Source organism: Cherax quadricarinatus, chromosome 62, assembly GCF_038502225.1.
Source record: "Cherax quadricarinatus isolate ZL_2023a chromosome 62, ASM3850222v1, whole genome shotgun sequence".
NCBI classification, from domain to species: Eukaryota; Metazoa; Arthropoda; class Malacostraca; order Decapoda; family Parastacidae; genus Cherax; species Cherax quadricarinatus.
The window spans coordinates 20,065,636-20,087,206 of NC_091353.1; the positions used below are offsets into that span (position 1 = coordinate 20,065,636).

A 21,571-nucleotide genomic window follows, 5' to 3' on the forward strand; every position below is an offset into this window, starting at 1 on the left:
CGGGGCACTTCACGCCACACTGGCACACACGGGGCACTTCACGCCACACTGGCACACACGGGGCACTTCACGCCACACGTGGACACACGGGGCACTTCACGCCACACTGGCACACACGGGGCACTTCACGCTACACTGGCACACACGGGGCACTTCACGCCACACTGGCACACACGGGGCACTTCACGCCACACTGGCACACACACGGGGCACTTCACGCCACACTGGCACACGTGGGGCACTTCACGCCACACTGGCACACACGGGGCACTTCACGCCACACTGGCACACACGGGGCACTTCACGCCACACTGGCACACACGGGGCACTTCACGCCACACTGGCACACACGGGGCACTTCACGCCACACTGGCACACACGGGGCACTTCACGTCACACGTGGACACCTCTCCTACCAATCGTATCGAATAGCGGGTTTTCCATCGAATGTCGAGGCGAAATTTTTGCGTTAAAATGCATCGAATGTCGATGCCATCGAATGTCGGGGGTCCACTATATATAGAAAGCCGCTTGTTATGCACAGCATTTCCTGGAAATTAGGTCAGTTTTGCCTCCAGGATGCGACCCACACCAGTCAACTAATACCCAGGTAATTATTTTACTGATAGGTGAACATGGACAGCAGGTGTCTTACTGAAACACGTCCTAATGTTTGCACCCGTACTGGGGATCGAACCACGTGTGAGGTGAGTGTGCTAACAACAGAGCTACGAGACACAATACAAGTTTATTTCAACATTATACATTATTTATACAGAAATGGGTAACACTTGGATACATGTTTAAAGCCCGTGGTTATGTAGAGCATTTTGGGCAAGCTTAAGCTGTATCCAGCCAAACTTCCTCATGTATAGGGAGAAATATATTTGCAAATATAAACTGGAACAAAAAAGTTGTGAACTAGGTCAGGTGGATCCCTTGTCTCAATCTCAGCAGAGCGGGACTTCTACACCAGTCAATATCTGCACAACAGGAAAATGGTGCCCCTACTTTGCAGTACCCAGCGGGCAAAATGAGATGAGGACAGGTGTTCCAGTGAGGTTCTAGTTAGTTTAAGATCTTTATTATGTACCTCATACCCATCTTGTGGGCGGCAGTCAAAAGATTACAGAGGTACATAATTGGTCCAGGGACTGGACTCCAAAGTTTTGATAGATGAACAAGTTACAAAGGTAATGAACTAGATCTGGTCACAATCATGACTAAGTTACAAAGGTAATGAGCTCCAGGTACAGCTGGTCACAATCATGACAAGTTACAAAGGTAATGCAGGGACAATTTGTCACTGGTGCTCAGGAGAACAAGACCACCACACACTACCAGGCCTGAAATAGAAGTTTAGTTAAATCATGGAACTGGTGGGGGTTTGAATCCGTGGCAAGTGAATCCTAGAATCACTGACCTGTAAGTTTTAGGTCTCACTTGCCATGGGTTCAAACCCCATCCGTAGGATTTGATACATCAACTTGCTTAGTGCCAATTTAACTTTTGTAATCCTGAAACAATGCAGCAGAGATTTTCTTAGTGAGATAACCAAGAATCCAATATAAAAACTGACTACTAATGTCCAGTTAAGCTAGGTGAACTAATTCGCAAAAATAACTTCTATGACAAGGTATACAGTCCTAGCTGACTTCAATGACATACTGCTATATAAAAAGGCCGCTTGTTATACAGAGCATTTCCCGCAAATTAGGTCAGTTTTGTCCCAGGATGTGACCCACACCAGTCCACTACTACCCAGGTACCTATTTTACTGATGGGTGAACATATACAACCGGTGTAAAATAACACGCCAATGTCCCGTAGCTGGATCGTTAGCGCACTCAGCTCACAGTCTGAGGTCCGGAGTTCGAATCTCCTCCGGTACGGACGAAACACATTATAATAATAATATCTTTATTTACTACAAGTACATGTACATAGCATACAGGCCTAGTTGACATTAATGACGTACTGCTATATAGAAAGCCGCTTGTTATGCTGAGCATATCGGTCAAATTAGGGACGTGTTTCCATAAGACACCTGCTGTCCCTGTCCCTGTTCATCCATCAGTTTAAAATGGGTACCTGGGTGTTAGTGGACTGGTGTGGGTCGCATCCTGGTGTGACAAGATTTGAGGTCCTCAATGGAAATAAGACAGACAGCCCTTGATGACGCACTGACGTTCTTGAGTTATCCTGGGTGGCTAACCCAGGATAACGAAATGTTCTCTTAATTTAACCCGGGAGGCAGGGTTCAATACGGTGTAAGGTGTCAGTGGCCCAACAACCCAACAACAACAAGACGCTGTCAACACTTCCGTGTCTCTCGTACTGTTTAAGGGACTTCTGCGTCAGCCTTCGTCGGGTGTGTACGTCTTTCTCTCGCCTGAGTATCAGTGACAAATTTCCACCGTTCTCACTGGGACGCTTGTCCTCTTCTATTTTGCCCGCCGGGCACTCTACAGGAGGGGCACCTGTACATCGGCTTACTTTCATCGCCCAGCCTTGGGCAACAAATCTTCCTGGTACCATCGAGAAGTTTGTTTGCGTTACCCCGGAGTGTTGTGCCTCGTGTTCTGGCTTGGAGAAAAGCCTCCTTTGTAGCATTGTTTAAGTCATCTGCACACTCTTCAAGGTAGGTCCGAGATGTAGCGGAGAAAGGAGGTTTGATGTTGGCAATTTGAGGAGTAGATCTTGGTAAGACATTTCTTGGATGCAATCACGAAGAAAATTGTATCTGTTGCGAAGTGAGTAAGCTTTTAGAAGAAGGTCCAGGTATTCTCTGTGTGAAGGATCCATTTGTACTGCAATGTTTGACACGATGGAAATAAATGGTATAAAATACCGACACAATGGAAATATAAAAACATATGCAGTATAATGTGATCCTTTATTGACAACGTTTCGCCCACCTAGTGGGCTTTTTCAAGTCACAAACATCTGAAAAAGCCCACTATGTGGGCGAAACGTTGTCAATAAAGGATCACATTATACTGCATATGTGTTTATATTTCCATTCCACCATCGAGAAGTCGGGCTCGATACGGCTCACGTTGTCAGTGGCCCTTATAACCCCAACAACAACAAGATAACATTCATCACTGAACCAACACAGCAAGATAACTCTTGCAGTCATCAGGAGAATAAACTGCGTGTATCATGCAAGTATCCAGAAGTACCAAAAATAGTGTCAGGGGATACACTCTCTATTAGGGCTGTGGTAGGTAAAACTCTCGCTTCACACGGCGAGGGTCTGGATTCAATTCCCAGCCAGGGTAGAAACATTGAGTGGTTTCTTTACACCTGTTGTCTTTGTTCACCCATAAGTACAGTAGGCACCTAGGAGTTAGTCGATTGGTGTGGGTCGCATCCTGGGACACTCACCTAATTTGCGGGAAATACTATGCATAACAAGCAGCTTTCTATATAGTAACATGTCATTGATGTCAGCTATGGTCTGTATACCTTGTACATGTACTTGTAGTAAATAAAGATATTATTATTACCTAAAATCTTAGCAATAGAAACCAGTATGTATACACAAATGGAGCTAAGTAAGTAAGTTTATTCAGGTATACACAAATACAGTTTTGTAGATGAATGGTTCAGAGAACCGACATGTTGATAAATTAGACACATGTGCAACTCTTGGGTATCTTTATTGAGGAAACGTTTCGCCACACAGTGGCTTCATCAGTCCATACAAAGGAGAATCTTGAAGAACAGGAGGAGAATGAGGTAATCAGTCCCTCAACCTTGAGTCGATGTGGTCAGTCCATCAATCTTGAATAGAACATGTCGGTTCTCTGAACCATTCATCTACAAACCTGTCAGACACTGCAACTTCTTGGGATCTTAATACTTGGGAATTCTTCGCTTGCCTAATTCTTGGGCACGACCTACTTCAACATTGAACAAATGTTACACGACCTATGACTGCTGCACCTCTCCTGCCAACGGTTTATAAGCTCCTTCTCAGCACGTATGCCGTATTCTATTCAAGATTGATGGACTGACCACATCGACTCAAGGTTGAGGGACTGATTACCTCATTCTCCTCCTGTTCTTCAAGATTCTCCTTTGTATGGACTGATGAAGCCACTGTGTGGCGAAACGTTTCCTCAATAAAGATACCCAAGAGTTGCACATGTGTCTAATTTATCCACAAATACAGTTACATAGAATCATCATACATAGCAGCATATGTTTACCTGGAGTTTACCTGGAGAGAGTTCCGGGGGTCAACGCCCCCGCGGCCCGGTCTGAGACCAGGCCTCCTGGTGGATCAGAGCCTGATCAACCAGGCTGTTGCTGCTGGCTGCACGCAAACCAACATACGAGCCACAGCCCGGCTGATCCGGAACTGACTTTAGGTGCTTGTCCAGTGCCAGCTTGAAGACTGCCAGGGGTCTGTTGGTAATCCCCCTTATGTGTGCTGGGAGGCAGTTGAACAGTCTCGGGCCCCTGACACTTATTGTATGGTCTCTTAACGTGCTAGTGACACCCCTGCTTTTCATTGGGGGGATGGTGCATCGTCTGCCAAGTCTTTTGCTTTCGTAATGAGTGATTTTCGTGTGCAAGTTCGGTACTAGTCCCTCTAGGATTTTCCAGGTGTATATAATCATGTATCTCTCCCTCCTGCGTTCCAGGGAATACAGGTTTAGGAACCTCAAGCGCTCCCAGTAATTGAGGTGTTTTATCTCCGTTATGCGCGCCATGAAAGTTCTCTGTACATTTTCTAGGTCGGCAATTTCACCTGCCTTGAAAGGTGCTGTTAGTGTGCAGCAATATTCCAGCCTAGATAGAACAAGTGACCTGAAGAGTGTCATCATGGGCTTGGCCTCCCTAGTTTTGAAGGTTCTCATTATCCATCCTGTCATTTTTCTAGCAGATGCGATTGATACAATGTTATGGTCCTTGAAGGTGAGATCCTCCGACATGATCACTCCCAGGTCTTTGACGTTGGTGTTTCGCTCTATTTTGTGGCCAGAATTTGTTTTGTACTCTGATGAAGATTTAATTTCCTCATGTTTACCATATCTGAGTAATTGAAATTTCTCATCGTTGAACTTCATATTGTTTTCTGCAGCCCACTGAAAGATTTGGTTGATGTCTGCCTGGAGCTTTGCAGTGTCTGCAATGGAAGACACTGTCATGCAGATTCGGGTGTCATCTGCAAAGGAAGACGCGGTGCTGTGGCTGACATCCTTGTCTATGTCGGATATAAGGATGAGGAACAAGATGGGAGCGAGTACTGTGCCTTGTGGAACAGAGCTTTTCACCGTAGCTGCCTCGGACTTTACTCTGTTGACGACTACTCTCTGTGTTCTGTTAGTGAGGAAATTATAGATCCATCGACCGACTTTTCCTGTTATTCCTTTAGCACGCATTTTGTGCGCTATTACGCCATGGTCACACTTGTCGAAGGCTTTTGCAAAGTCTGTATATATTACATCTGCATTCTTTTTGTCTTCTAGTGCATTTAGGACCTTGTCGTAGTGGTCCAATAGTTGAGACAGACAGGAGCGACCTGTTCTAAACCCATGTTGCCCTGGGTTGTGTAACTGATGGGTTTCTAGATGGGTGGTGATCTTGCTTCTTAGGACCCTTTCAAAGATTTTTATGATATGGGATGTTAGTGCTATTGGTCTGTAGTTCTTTGCTGTTGCTTTACTGCCCCCTTTGTGGAGTGGGGCTATGTCTGTTGTTTTTAGTAACTGTGGGACGACCCCCGTGTCCATGCTCCCTCTCCATAGGATGGAAAAGGCTCGTGATAGGGGCTTCTTGCAGTTCTTGATGAACACAGAGTTCCATGAGTCTGGCCCTGGGGCAGAGTGCATGGGCATGTCATTTATCGCCTGTTCGAAGTCATTTGGCGTCAGGATAACATCGGATAGGCTTGTGTTAATCAAATTTTGTGGCTCTCTCATAAAAAATTCATTTTGATCTTCGACTCTCAGTCTGGTTAGCGGCTTGCTAAAAACTGAGTCATATTGGGACTTGAGTAGCTCACTCATTTCCTTGCTGTCATCTGTGTAGGACCCATCTTGTTTAAGTAGGGGCCCAATACTAGGATAACCCAAAAAAGTCAGACGGAGTGACTTATTTCCATAACCTGTTCTTATTGGAGTCCCACAGAGGAGTGTGCTGGGCCCACTTCTCTTTCACATTTACATCAGTGACCTACCAAACGAATCTAAACTCCTTAAACCCATTTTATGTCTTTTCTCACCCAAATCCAATCATACTAACAGACACTGTAAATGCCATCCTACTTAAAATATCTACTTGGATGGCAGCCAACAAACTTACTCTCAGTATAGACAAATCCTACGTCATACTATTTGGAAACAGAGCTTCAAATGTACAGCTGAACATAATGATAAATGGTTCACCCATTTCTAGACTCACAGAGGGCAAATTTCCAAATCTCCACCTTGACTGCAGTGTCAAATTTCAGACACACATGCAGCAAATATCTAAAGAAGTCTCAAAAACAGTAGGCATCCTTTCAAAGATAAGGTTCTATGTACCCTAATCAGCTCTTCTTGTTCTGTACCTCTCTCTCATTTACCCTTACCTCACCTATGGTATTTGTGCATGGGGCTCAACCGCAGGAAGTCACCTCAGATGTTTAATAATTCAAGAAAAAACTTCAGTATGATTGATTACTAACTCCTGCACTAGACAGCATCCTCCACTGCTTTTCAAGAGTCTTAACTTGCTTTATACAGTGGTACCTTAACTTACGAGTGCCCAGCTTATGAGTTTTCTGAGTTACGAGCCATTGCTCGGTCAATTTTTTGCTTTGAGTTGCAAGCCAAAATCTGAGTTACGAGCGAGCTTCAGATATGCCGCCACTAATTGGTGGTGTATCTGAAGTCAAATCCAACTCTGTACCCAGAGGAATGTCAGGAACTTTGTCCCATCTTACATGCTCTTCCAAGACGTAACTGGAAGGATAATGCTCCTACACTAATCCCAGATTGTAGTGAGGCACCTCCTCCCTTGTTTGGTTCTCATATAAATCTGGGTAAAAGGCAACCTCCATTTCAACAGTTTTTCCAGAAACATTAAGGTGGGTGTAGTACTGATAGTAGTCAGAGTAGCCATGGTGGTGGGTGGAGTAGTGATGGTGGTGGGTGGAGTAGTGATGGTGGTAGGTGGAGTAGTGAGGGTGGTGGGTGGAGTAGTGATGGTGGTGGGTGGAGTAGTGATAGTAGTGGGTGGATTAGTGATGGTGGTGGGTGGAGTAGTGATAGTAGTGGGTGGAGTAGTGATGGTGGTAGGTGGAGTAGTGATAGTAGTGGATGGAGTAGTGATGGTGGTGGGTGGAGTAGTGATGGTGGTGGGTGGAGTAGTGATAGTGGTGGGTGGAGTAGTGATAGTAGTGGGTGGAGTAGTGATGGTGGTGGGTGGAGTAGTGATGGTGGTGGGTGGAGTAGTGATGGTGGTGGGTGGAGTAGTGATGGTGGTGGGTGGAGTAGTGATGGTGGTGGGTGGAGTAGTGATGGTGGTAGGTGGAGTAGTGAGGGTGGTGGGTGGAGTAGTGATGGTGGTGGGTGGAGTAGTGATAGTAGTGGGTGGAGTAGTGATGGTGGTGGGTGGAGTAGTGATAGTAGTGGAAGGAGTAGTGATAGTAGTGGAAGGAGTAGTGATGGTGGTGGGTGGAGTAGTGATGGTGGTGGGTGGAGTAGTGATAGTAGTGGGTGGAGTAGTGATGGTGGTGGGTGGAGTAGTGATGGTGGTGGGTGGAGTAGTGATGGTGGTGGGTGGAGTAGTGATAGTAGTGGGTGGAGTAGTGATGGTGGTGGGTGGAGTAGTGATAGTAGTGGGTGGAGTAGTGATAGTAGTGGGTGGAGTAGTGATGGTGGTGGGTGGAGTAGTGATAGTAGTGGGTGGAGTAGTGATGGTGGTGGGTGGAGTAGTGATGGTAGGTGGAGTAGTGATAGTAGTGGGTGGAGTAGTGATGGTGGTGGGTGGAGTAGTGATGGTAGTGGGTGGAGTAGTGATGGTGGGTGGAGTAGTGATGGTGGTGGGTGGGGTAGTGATAGTAGTGGGTGGAGTAGTGATGGTGGTGGGTGGAGTAGTGATGGTGGTGGGTGGAGTAGTGATAGTAGTGGGTGGAGTAGTGATGGTGGTAGGTGGAGTAGTGATAGTAGTGGGTGGAGTAGTGATGGTGGTGGGTGGAGTAGTGATGGTGGTGGGTGGAGTAGTGATGGTGGTGGGTGGAGTAGTGATGGTGGTGGGTGGAGTAGTGATGGTGGTGGTTGGAGTAGTGAGGGTGGTGGGTGGAGTAGTGATGGTGGTGGTTGGAGTAGTGAGGGTGGTGGGTGGAGTAGTGAGGGTGGTGGGTGGAGTAGTGAGGGTGGTGGGTGTAGTAGTGAGGGTGGTGGGTGGAGTAGTGATAATGGTGGGTGGAGTAGTGATAATGGTGGGTGGAGTAGTGAGGGTGGTGGGTGGAGTAGTGAGGGTGGTGGGTGGAGTAGTGAGGGTGGTGGGTGGAGTAGTGAGGGTGGTGGGTGGAGTAGTGATAATGGTGGGTGGAGTAGTGATAATGGTGGGTGGAGTAGTGAGGGTGGTGGGTGGAGTGAGGGTGGTGGGTGGAGTAGTGAGGGTGGTGGGTGGAGTAGTGAGGGTGGTGGGTGGAGTAGTGATAATGGTGGGTGGAGTAGTGAGGGTGGTGGGTGGAGCAGTGAGGGTGGTGGGTGGAGTAGTGAGGGTGGTGGGTTGAGTAGTGAGGGTGGTGGGTTGAGTAGTGAGGGTGGTGGGTGGAGTAGTGAGGGTGGTGGGTGGAGTAGTGATAATGGTGGGTGGAGTAGTGAGGGTGGTGGGTGGAGTGAGGGTGGTGGGTGGAGTAGTGAGGGTGGTGGGTGGAGTAGTGAGGGTGGTGGGTTGAGTAGTGATAATGGTGGGTGGAGTAGTGAGGGGGGTGGGGGGAGCAGTGAGGGTGGTGGGTGGAGTAGTGAGGGTGGTGGGTGGAGTAGTGAGGGTGGTGGGTGGAGTAGTGAGGGTGGTGGGTGGAGCAGTGAGGGTGGTGGGTGGAGCAGTGAGGGTGGTGGGTGAAGTAGTGAGGGTGGTGGGTTGAGTAGTGACGGTGGTGGGTTGAGTAGTGAGGGTGGTGGGTGGAGTAGTGAGGGTGGTGGGTGGAGTAGTGAGGGTGGTGGGTCGAGTATACAATATTTCTTATTTATAGACATATTTTTCTCATTAAAATATCCATAACAAAAAAATTGCTTTTTTTTTTGGTGGGGGCTGGAATGGATTAATGGCATTTCAGTTAATTTCAATGAGGAAAAGTGATGTGATATACGAGCAGATTGAGGTACGAGCTCAGTCACAGAACGAATTAAACTCGTAAGTCAAGGTACCACTGTATACAAAACTTCCACACTTATTATTGTGTCTACTACATACACAGAACACTACACTCAAATATTAACCCTGAGGTCAGTGGTCACATGTGGTCATACCTGTCCTAATCTGTCTAGGATTAGCGTGGGGTGTTACCTAGCACCATGGCTTGTTCTAGTGTTTTAGAATCTCGCGTTAAAATGTTAAAGAAAGAGATTCTACTTCTTCAGGAGGAGAATAGGAGGCTGAAGCTTCGTCTAGATGGGTTTTATTATATTTAATTTTTTTTATTTATTTATTTCTTTGCAAGTAGTACATTGAGATGATGTATTTATGGTAATGGATTGCAGTGTAAAGAGAGCCTCTATTATGCCTAGGCATTATGGGCTGACTTAATTTAATGGCTTACTGACTACTTAACACTAAAGAATTTTATCGTAGTTGTACAGTAGTTCTATAAATTATAAGTGAATCTAACTTGTACAAACCAAAAGATATACAGGAGGGCCCCGCTTTACGGCGTTCCGCTAATACGGACATTTCAAATTATGACCAAAACTCACTATACGGCTCCCCCCACCTGACTTTCTAATACGGTCACCGTGCCCCACCCTGTTTGTTTACATTCTCCATGAGCTCAGTAAGCACTAAGTCTCTCCATTTTGTCTGGAAACTCCAAAATTTCAAATGTTTTTAAAAGTTATTTCATATTTTATATATACTCTGATAATTATACTTATGTATACCTGTACCTAAATAAACTTACATACATCGAGTCATTTAAATGTCGTATATTACGTTAATATACACATTTTCATTAATCCATCCATGATATTTTTTTCAAAATTATATAATAAACACGATGCATAACATATAAATAAGATAAATACACCCCACAGTAGAATAAATAAACATAAATGTGAGATGTGAGCAGACGACTTCCACAAGTGACGCCATAATAACAATACTCACCGAGTCTCATTAAATGTCGTATATTACGGTAATATACACATTTTCATTAATCCATCCATGATATTTTTTTCAAAATATAATAAACACGATGCATAACATATAAATAAGATAAATACACCCCACAGATGCATAACATATAAAATAACCGATAAATATATTATGGTAATATACACCCCATCCATGATATTTTTTTCAAAATTATATAATAAACACGATGCATAACATATAAATAAGATAAATACACCCCACAGTAGAATAAATAAACATAAATGTGAGATGTGAGCAGACGACTTCCACAAGTGACGCCATAATAACAATACTCACCGAGTCTCATTAAATGTCGTATATTACGGTAATATACACATTTTCATTAATCCATCCATGATATTTTTTTCAAAATTATATAATAAACACGATGCATAACATATAAATAAGATAAATACACCCCACAGTAGAATAAATAAACATAAATGTGAGATGTGGTAGCAGACGACTTGCACAAGTGGTGATAATAACAATACTCACCGAGTCTCATTAAATGTCGTATATTACGGTAATATACACATTTTCATTAATCCAGCCATGATATTTTTTTCAAAATTATATAATAAACACGATACATAACATAAAAAGATGATAAATACACCCCACAATAGAATAAATAAACATAAATATAAGATGTGGGAGCCTGGTTTGTTTACTCTGTGCCTGGCCTGTCACCTCTCATGTACTCATTCTTTCTCTCTCTCATTTATTCGTTTTATCTCATTTACTTACTCCTGACCCTACATTAAGACTACAAATATTTTAAGGTAAGTAATGAGTGAACTGTATATACATTTTATCGCTCTGGGATGCTTAAATATCATAGAATAGTATGTGTGGGTGGGGTGGCCTGTAAGGTAGCCTGGCTATTACAATACATACCACACTTGATTTCTTACAATAAATACTACTTGTCTCACCCTAGATTAAGACTATAAATATTTTAAGGTAAGTAATGAGTGCACTATGTGTGTATTGTACCTTTTTATTGTTTTTTGATGCCTGGTTCTATTGCTAACTTAATATATGTTAGTGTAAACTTGTTATCTAGTGTTTGTATGCATTTATAAGTGGAAAAAAAGGGTGTTCCACTTTACGGCGATTTCCGCTTTACGGCGGTAGCCTGGAACCTAACCTGCCGTATAAGTGGGGCCCTCCTGTATTCATATATTCAAAAATGCTTTTTATGAAACATGATTCAATTATATTCTTGTTGACAATGGACAATGGGTTGAAAAGTATATATTGAAATTATATTATGGGAATATAACATTGTGATTTGCTAAAAGTAGTTTACAGTATGAGAATGCTACAATTTGGTGAAGGGCAATACTGTTTTTGGTAGGTATTTATACTTCTATGTGGTAATTTGTCAATATACGAACTTAGTCGTCTAGTTTTGAAGTTTTAAGATTTAGGTAACTGGTAGATTTATTGGTAATGTTAAATATTGAGTATTGAGTATTTAGTCTAGTTGAGTATTTAGTCAGTACCTGACCAACCGGGCTGTGGTTCGTACGTCAGTTTGTGTGCAGCCAGCAGTAACAGCCTGGTTGATCAGACCCTGATCCACCATGAGGCCTGGTCTCAGACCAGGCCATGGGGGCGTTGACCCCTGAAACCCTCTCCAGGTAAACCCCAGGTAAACTCCAGATTAAGTGGCTTTTAAGAAGAGTCTTAAATTGATTTTCAGACTGGGTTACTTTAGTATTTTCTGGTAATGAATTCCAAATTTTGGGGCCCTTTATGTGCATAGAGTTTTTACAGTGTGATATGGACATGTGTTATGGTCATGTGTCCTGTTAAGGTTGGTGAGGAGAAGTTTGAGTGGAGGCTTTATGTTTGCTTGTATTGTCCTATGTATGTAGTACACACATGAATAAGTATGGATGTTCTTAATGGTGAGCAGATTTAGACTTTTGAATATTGGTGGAGTATGCTGTCGGGAGTGGGAATTTATCATCATTCAGACTGCTGCCTTTTGCTGGGTTATTAGTGGTCTGAGGTGATTTAATGTTGTTGATCCCCATGTGCAAATTCCATATGTGAGATAAGGGTAGATGAGTGAATGATGCAGTGCAAGGAGAGCTGATTGTGGAACGTAGTACTGTATCTTTGATAGTATGCCTACAGTCTTAGAGATTTTCTTGATGATTTGTTGTATATGCGTCTGGAACTTGAGACTACTGTCAAGGTTGGTTCCTAGGAATTTTCCCTCTGCAAGTCTTGTGATGGGTGATCCGTTTAGCGTTATGTTAAGTGGAACATTTGCAGCTTTGTTTCCAAACTGAATGAAATAGGTTTTGTCAGTATTCAGGGTAAGTTTATTAGTTATCATCCAGGCAGATATTTTCTGCAATTCGGCATTGACAATGTTGGCGAGTATGACTGGATTTGGGTGAGAGAAGACGTTTGTTGTGTCATCTGCAAATAATATGAGTTTGAGTAGCTGTGATGCACTCTAATTGCCAGACATAGTGAGGGCAAATTCCTTGGCCTATACCTCGACAACAACCTAAATTTCAGCACCCATATCCAACACATAAAAAAAGTATCCAAAACGGTGGGGTTCCTCTCCAAGATATGATACTACGTGCCGCAAACTGCCCTTCTCACACTATACCATTCACTTATATATCCTTACCTCACCTATGGTATCTGTGCTTGGGGTTCAACTGCAGCAACACACCTAAAGCCAATAATAACCCAACAAAAATCCGCAGTAAGAATAATCACTAAATCACATCCCTGGCAACCCCCCCCCCCACTCTTCATAGATCTAAACTTACTCCCTGTTCAGAACATCCACACTTACTACTGTGCAATCTATATCTACAGGACCTTAAATTCCAATATTAACCTTGACTTAAAACACTTTCTTGATAGTTGTGACAGGATCCACAGGCATAACACCAGACACAAACATCTCTATGACATTCCCCGTGTCCGGCTAAACCTTTACAAAAATTCAATGTATTTCAAAGACACTCATCACTTTCAAAACTACAGTTAGAAAACATCTTATCTCCCTGATACACCCCGACAATTAACTACATGATAACCACCTGGTGGTTCACAATTACACTCACTCACCCACTGACTATAAACACAGAAATACTAATCTTAATCTTAAAATAATGAATCCTAACTAGTCATAAGTTTGCCTGTGATGCTCCAATATAGACACTTTGTATTGTGCTAAAACAAAAGCATTCACATTGCTAAACTCACAAATTATGATGTAGTCACTTTGCCTTAATACCATAATCTGTAAGGATTTAATGTTAAGAATTTAAATCTGCCCGAAATACCTAGCCATGCTAGGTGTCCTAGTGGCCCCCTCTGTAATTAGTATTTTATAACATGTAAACCACACAATATCCAAATCCTGTAAACCCCACATTGTAACCCTTATAGAGAATAAACTTGATTTGATTTGATATAGATGAGAAAGAGGAGTGGTCCAAGGACACTTTTCTGTGGGACTCCTACTGTGAGAGGTTGAGTGGAAGAGTTTGCACCATTTGTGTACACATATTGGCTTCTGTTACTAAGGTATGAGTTTAGGTAGTTGAGGGAGTGACCTCTTATTCAAGAGCGGTATATATTAGTTCTAGCATGTATATGATAGCATCATTTGTGCTTTTATTATTTCTGAATCCAAACTAACAGTGGTGTAATATGTTGTGTGAGATGAGATAGGAATAGATCCTTCTATGAATTAATTTTTCAAAGATTTTAGAGAGCAGTGGTAAGTTAGATATTGGTCTATAGTTATACAGGTCAGCTTGGTCATCTCCTTTGTGGATCGGAGTGAGTGTGAGATGGTTGTAGCTGGTGAGGAGGAAAAAGTTACCAGCAGTGATTTGGAGAGTGCCAGCCTCTTTAAGTGGCAAGTGGTTCACGATTCAGGAAGAAGGATGATAAGGAAGGTTAATAGAGAAGATGTGAAGGTAGGAAATCAATTCTCTGTTCTCCAGGACAAGTGTACTTCAGTGGTTAGTGAGATTAAAGGTACCACTGACTCAACTGCTTATCAAGGTAAGAATATTCAAATTGTGGGAGATTCTCAGGTAAGATATATGGACTGTGCTTTTTGTAACATAGAAAGGTCAGACAGAGGGTGTGCCTCTCAGGAGCTGGTCTTGGTGACATAGCAGGTTGGATAATATTATGTCAGGCAATGGGAACAAGCCCATTATCTGTCTTAGTGCTGGTGGAAATGACATCAGGAATGGTAGGAGACAGGAGCTGCTGGATAAGTATAGGTCAGCCATAGATGTAGTCAGGTCTAAGGGAGGGATCTCAATCATATGTAGCATCTTGCCTAGAAGGGGATTGGGCAATGAATGGATGTCTAGGGCAGTTGGTATAAATTGCTGGCTAGACAGGTACTGTAAGGAACTTGCAATCCCATTCATTGATAACTGGGACATATTCTATGGCAAACGTGATATGTATACAGGGGATGGGGTTCATCTCTTTGGGGCTGGAGTGGTTGCATTAGCCAATTCGATTGAGGGGGGTTATTGGTGACATGTCTAGGACTTTAAACTGATAGATTATAGAGGTATGGGTGTCTGTGCAAAACAATCAGGCTGCAGTACTAAGGCTGAAAACAGCAGATGTAACCAGGATACCTCAGGGATATGTTTAAAAGGCAATATTCAAAAGAAAATTGCTAGTAAAGGCAAAGTAAATGATCAACAAACAAAGAGAGATAGTAGAGGGCAACGAGTGACTGGCTCCCGTAAGGTTTATTATACAAATAGTAGGAGTCTAAGAAATAAGATAGATGAGCTAGAATTACTTGCAAGTGCAGGTAATATAGATATTATTCCTATAACAGAGACCTGGGTGAACTTGAGAGATAGAGAAATGCCTTCTGAATGCAACATACAGGGTTGTAAACTATTCCATGCTGATAGGGTCAACAGGAAGGGTGGTGGAGTGGTGATGCATGTCAGAGATAATTTAACCCTTTGACTGTTTCAGTCGTATATATACGTCTTAGGAGCCACCGTGTTTGACGTATGTATACTCATTAATTCTAGTGGCTTCAAATAAAGCAGGAGAAAGCTGGTAGGCCTACATGTGAGAGAATGGGTCTGTGTGGTCAGTGTGCACCATATAAAAAAATCCTGCACACACAGTGCATAATGAGCAAAAAAAAACTCCGACAGTTTTTTTTTTAATTAAAATGCCGACTTTGTGGCCTATTTTTGTATAGTATTTATTGTATTCTCGTTTTCTTGTTCTCATTTGATAGAATGGAAAACATATTATAGAAATAGAGGTGATTTTGAGTGGTTTTACTGTGAAAAGAACCTTGAAATGGAGCTCAAAGTAGGGGAAATGTTTGATTTTTGCCAATGTTCAAAAGTAAACAAATGATGTCATTTTCCAATAAATGTCCAAGTAGCCATTCTAATATGCAGTCATGAATGGGTTGACATTATTATACAGTTATTGCAATATTGCAGTAGTCTACATAACAGTAAATCTATTTTTTGTTTGAATAAAAATTCAAAATAGAAAGCAAGAGTAATATCAGAGGGGCCTGGAGACATGACTGATGAACGAAGAAAATGTTATTTTAGCACCAGGAATGTGTGTATTGTTCATTCTGGACCCTTTTTTGAAATTGTCATATTTTTTAATTTTCGTGAAATTGGCCAAATTGCAAATTTCTGACCACGTTATTAGGTAGTTGAAATCGGTAAATGGGCAGTTTCTTGTACTCAGTAGATAGACAAAAATGAAGTTCTAAAGAAATAGCTATGAGTTTGGTCGACTGGAACAATGGAATTAGCCGAAAATAGGGCTCAAAGTGGGTGAAATCGCCGATTCGTAAATATCGCCGAGGTCGCTGACTTCACGAGAGCGTAATTCCATCAGTTTTCCATCAGATTTCATTTTTTGGTGTCATTACAATCGGGAAAAGATTCTCTATCATTTCGTAAGTAAAATATTTTTTTTTTTTTTTTTTTTTTTTTTTTTTTTTTTTTTTTTTTTTTTTTGAAATTTTGCGACACCAGGAGACACCTCAGGATTTGGGGTTGCGACAGTCAAGGGGTTAAATTGTTGTGTTAGACATAATATAAGATTAGAAACATAGGACACAGAACCTGTTTGGCTACAGTTTCTCGAGGGTCGTGAAAAGTTAATTTTGGGTGTGATTTATCGGCCCCCAACCTTGATAGAGAGTGCAGTAAGCTGCTATGGGATAAAATTCATAAGGCATCTAGATATGAAAATGTGTTAATGGGAGATTTTAACTTTAGACAAACTGATTAGAACAATGTGACAGGAAATCTTGAGTCTAGTGACTTTCTTGATATGGTTCAGGATTGCTTTTTAAAACAGTTTGTGACAGAACCAACTAGAGGAAACAATCTACTTGACTTGGTTCTTGCCAACAAAGGATCACTAATTAATAATCTTGAGGTTAATGATGAGCTTGGGGAAAGCGATCACAAATCACTTAGTTTCAATATAGTATCATGGAATTACCCAGATAACTGCAATCAAATCTCTGTCCCAGACGGGTTAAGGTAGCATTGTCTACTGCGAAACCTCCTCAAATTCATTGAACTAAATCTGTTCCAATGTAAGGGATGGCAGAGAATAAGTTTATAATAACTGTGGTGCCTCAAAATGATATTTGCCCCCAGGGGAGGACATAACCTAGAAAGGCTGTGGCTATTGTCATAAATAAAATTAAAACCCCAACTCTTCAGGCGTGGAAAAGAACAAATGATTCATAGTAAATACCCCGACCAATGTGGGAATAGATGCAAATGAAGAAAAATGACACTTCGTTTGCGTGAATGGTTCGGAATAATCATCCGTAATTCACATCACGACAGATGTGTGCTACATTCGAAAAAGCTAGGTCAATATGGGAGGTAAAGTGGATGGATAGGAATAATCCGGTTGCGATTTGAGCGACCAAGTATAATCCTAAGAGAGATCCAAAATTGCAAAAAATTTAAATATTTCTAGGAATTGGTATATCCACAAATGCAGAGTTAGCAAGTTTAAATAGTGGATGAGATTTATGTAAAGGTGAAATCATAAGTTTTGTGAAGAGTGGGCTGAATTAGTTTAAAGAAAATATAGGTAGATAATGATGTTAGGAATCGAAGGTTTCAGGTCGTTAGTTATAGTTTTTTGTGGATTTTGAGCGTTTATTTCAAATCATAGTCATTTATTAAATATTTTATTAGGGTTGGAGTTTATTACATTAAATGTTGATAAATTAGGCACATGTGCAACTCTTGGGTATCTTTATTGAGGAAACGTTTCGCCACACAGTGGCTTCATCAGTCCATACGTAGGAGAAACTTGAAGAAACTTGAACTGTTCTTCAAGTTTCTCCTACGTATGGACTGATGAAGCCACTGTGTGGCGAAACGTTTCCTCAATAAAGATACCCAAGAGTTGCACATGTGTCTAATTTATCAACATGTCGGTTCTCTGAACCATTCATCTACAAACCTGTCAGACACTGCAACTTCTTGGGATCTTAATACTTAGGAATTCTTCGCTTGCCTAATTCTTGGGCACGACCTACTTCCACATTGAACAAATGTGACACCACCTATGACTGCTGCACCTCTCCTGCCATATGGTTTATAAGCTGCTTCTCTGCTCATATGCCGTATTCTATTCAAGATTGATGGACTGAACACATCGACTCAAGGTTGAGGGACTGATTACCTCATTCTCCTCCTGTTCTTCAAGTTTCTCCTACGTATGGACTGATGAAGCCACTGTGTGGCGAAACGTTTCCTCAATAAAGATACCCAAGAGTTGCACATGTGTCTAATTTATCAACATGTCGGTTCTCTGAACCATTCATCTACAAATACATTAAATGTGTTTGGGGTGATGAGAGTTTACATAGCTAGGGTAGGTCTGGAGGGGGGGTTTGTAATGTTTTTTTTTGGTTATGGTTGCGTGTGAAGGGGCTTTAGGATTATCTTTATTGGTTTCTCTTGTTTGTTCACATGGTAATGATTATTTTAGGAGATTTGGTATTTTAGTATGTTAAAATTTTTGGTGCTTAACCCTTTGACTGTCGCGGCCGTATATGTATGTCTTACGAGGTACCGTGTTTGACGTATATATACTCATAAATTCTAGTGAAACAGAATGACTTCAAGAGTGTATCAGTCTGTAGTGGAAGGAAGGCGGGGTAGGGGTCGGCCTAGGAAAGGTTGGAGGGAGGGGGTAAAGGAGGTTTTGTGTGCGAGGGGCTTGGACTTCCAGCAGGCATGCGTGAACATGTTTGATAGGAGTGAATGGAGACAAATGGTTTTTAATACTTGACGCGCTGTTGGAGTGTGAGCAAAGTAACATTTATGAAGGGGTTCAGGGAAACCGGCAGGCCGGACTTGAGTCCTGGAGATGGGAAGTACAGTGCCTGCACTTTGAAGGAGGGGTGTTAATGTTGCAGTTTAAAAACTGTAGTGTAAAGCACCCTTCTGGCAAGACAGTGATGGAGTGAATGATGGTGAAAGTTTTTCTTTTTTGGGCCACCCTGCCTTGGTGGGAATTGGCCAGTGTGATAATAAAATAAAATAATAAATTCTAGTGGCTTCAAATCAAGCAGGAGAAAGCTGGTAGACCCACATGTGAGAGAATGGGTCTGTGTGGTCAGTGTGCACCATATAAAAAAAATCCTGGAGCACACAGTGCATAATGAGAAAAAAAAAACTCCGACTTTTTTTTAATTAAAATGCCGAATTTGTGGTCTATTTTCATATAGTATTTATGGTTGCATTCTCGTTTTCTTGGTCTCATTTGATAGAATGGAAAACATATTATAGAAATAAAGGTGATTTTGATTGATTTTACTATAAAAAGAACCTGGAAATGGAGCTCAAAGTAGGGGAAATGTTTGATTTTTGCCAATGTTCAAAAGTAAACAAATGATGTCATTGTCCAATAAAGTTCCAACTAGCCATTCTAATATGCAGTCATGAATGGGTTGATGTTATTTATGCAATTATTACAGTATTGCAGTAGTCTGCATAATAGTAAGTCTTCTACTTTTTGTTTGAATAAAAATTAAAAATAGAAAGCAAGAGTAATATCAGAGGGGCCTGGAGACATGACTTATGAACAAAGAAAATGTTATTTTAGAACCAGGAATGTGTGTATTGTTCATTCTGGACCCTTTTTTGAAATTGTCATATTTTTTAATTTTCGTGAAATTGGCCAAATTGCAAATTTCTGATCACATTATTGGGTAGTTGAAATTGGTAAATGGGCAGTTTCTTGTACTCAATCGATAGAAAAAATGGAGTTCTAAAGAAATAGCTATGAGCTTGGTCGACTGGAACAATGGAATTAGCCGAAAATAGGGCTCAAAGTGGGCAAAATCGCCAATTTGTAAATATTGCCAAGGTCGCTAACTTAGCGAGAGCATAATTCCGTCAGTTTTCCATCAAATTTCGTTTTTTTTGTGTCATTACAATCGGGAAAAGATTCTCTATCATTTCATAAGAAAAAATAGTTTTTTTTTTTTTTTAAATTTTGCGACACCAGGAGACACCTCAGGATTGGGGGTTGCGACAGTCAAGGGGTTAATTTAGTTTTGATAAGGTTTGTGATGAATTGAAGGTTGATTCAAATTGGTCTATTAGTTATATGTTTTACAAGATTATTAATAATAAACCATGATTTTCATTCTTTTTGTGCGGGTTATATAATAGGAGCTGTTTATCTAAGTTATATTTTGATTGTGTTAAGAGTTTGAATTATGTTAATAGTTTATGGGAGAACGATAGTGAAGAAGATTAGGAACTTTTACTCTGGATTCTTGTTAGTGAATTTAATTTTGTTGTTAGTTTTAATTTTAACTTTTAGATCAGTTAATTATCTAATCTTTTACATTAGGCTTGAAAGGTCACTAGTTCCTATACTTGTATTGATTTTAGGTTGAGGTTACCAGCCTGAGCGAATTCAGGCTGGAATTTATATATTGTTTTATACTTTATTTGCTTCATTACCTTTGTTAATTTCTTTATTAAGATTATATAAAAATATAGGAAGCTTAAACATAGGATTGTTATCAGGTAGGGTTGGTTACCAAAGTGTTAGCATATTGTGATATTTTTGTTCTGTATTTGCATTTATAGTTAAATTACCTTTGTTTATATATCATTTATGATTACCTAAGGACCATGTGGAGGCTCCTGTTGCAGGATCAATAGTATTAGCTGGGGTATTATTAAAGTTAGGGGGCTATGGTTTGATTCGGATTTTAAGAGTATTTTCGGAGGTTAATAAAATATTTTTTTGAGTGTGAATGAGCTTGGGGATTTTAGGAGGAGTTGTTATTAGTTTAATGTGTTTATGTCAGGTGGATATGAAGTCCTTAATTGCTTATTCTTCCGTGGCTCATATGGGATTGGTATTAGGAAGACTTGTTGTTATGAGGAGTTGAGGTTTAAATGGAGCTTTAGTAGTGATGGTGGGGCATGGTTTGTGTTCTTCAGGTTTATTCTGTTTGGCAAATATAGTTTATGAACTTTTAGGTAGACGGAGTTTAATAGTTAGAAAAGGTTTATTAAATGTTATACTACCAAGAATAGTCTTATGGTGATTTTTATTGGTTGTAGGTAATATAGCTGCTCCTCCCACCTTGAATTTAATAGGGGAAATTAGTTTAATCATTAGAGTGGTAAGATGAAGGAAGTTGATTATATTCAGAGTATGGGCTTTATCCTTTTTTAGTGCCTGTTATACTTTATATATACAGTGGTCCCTCGCTTTTTGTAGTTCTCGGCAATCGTAAATTTCGCCAATCATAGGGGTATTTTCGCTTTTCATAGGTTGACTCGCTAATAGTAGTTCGTCCGGGACGCGTATGCACGGTGTGAGCCGGGGCGGCCTCCCTACCCAGCCAGTCTGGCATTGTTTACCAGTGAGTGAAGGTCCCCTCAAGTGCTCCTACGAAATATTTCATAATATTCCACTCATTTTAGTGCTTGCAAGTACTAAATAAGCTACCATGGCTCCAAATAAAGCTCCTAGTGCCAAGCCTGTGGTAAAGAAGGTGAGAAATATGTACAGTGACAAAGTCTTGGGCCATTTTAGGGAAGTGTTAAAGAGACGCCAGAAACAGAGCTCTCTCCGGTTACTTTACGAGACAGGACTAGAGTGACTATCAAGGTGGTCCAAG

General features: G+C 41.3%; 1 protein-coding gene across 4 annotated transcripts in view; it reads left to right on the forward strand.

Moving 5' to 3' along the window:
* Positions 1 to 2,274: 2,274 nt before the first annotated feature.
* The window catches only part of LOC128691603 (sec1 family domain-containing protein 2-like), a gene marked incomplete at its 3' end in the record, with an annotated part of 115,605 nt that continues 96,308 nt past the window's right edge, over positions 2,275 to 21,571 (forward strand). For 2 of the 4 annotated variants that reach the window (XM_070098480.1, XM_070098484.1), the window contains 1 exon segment: positions 3,047 to 3,167. 4 annotated transcript variants of the gene reach the window in all.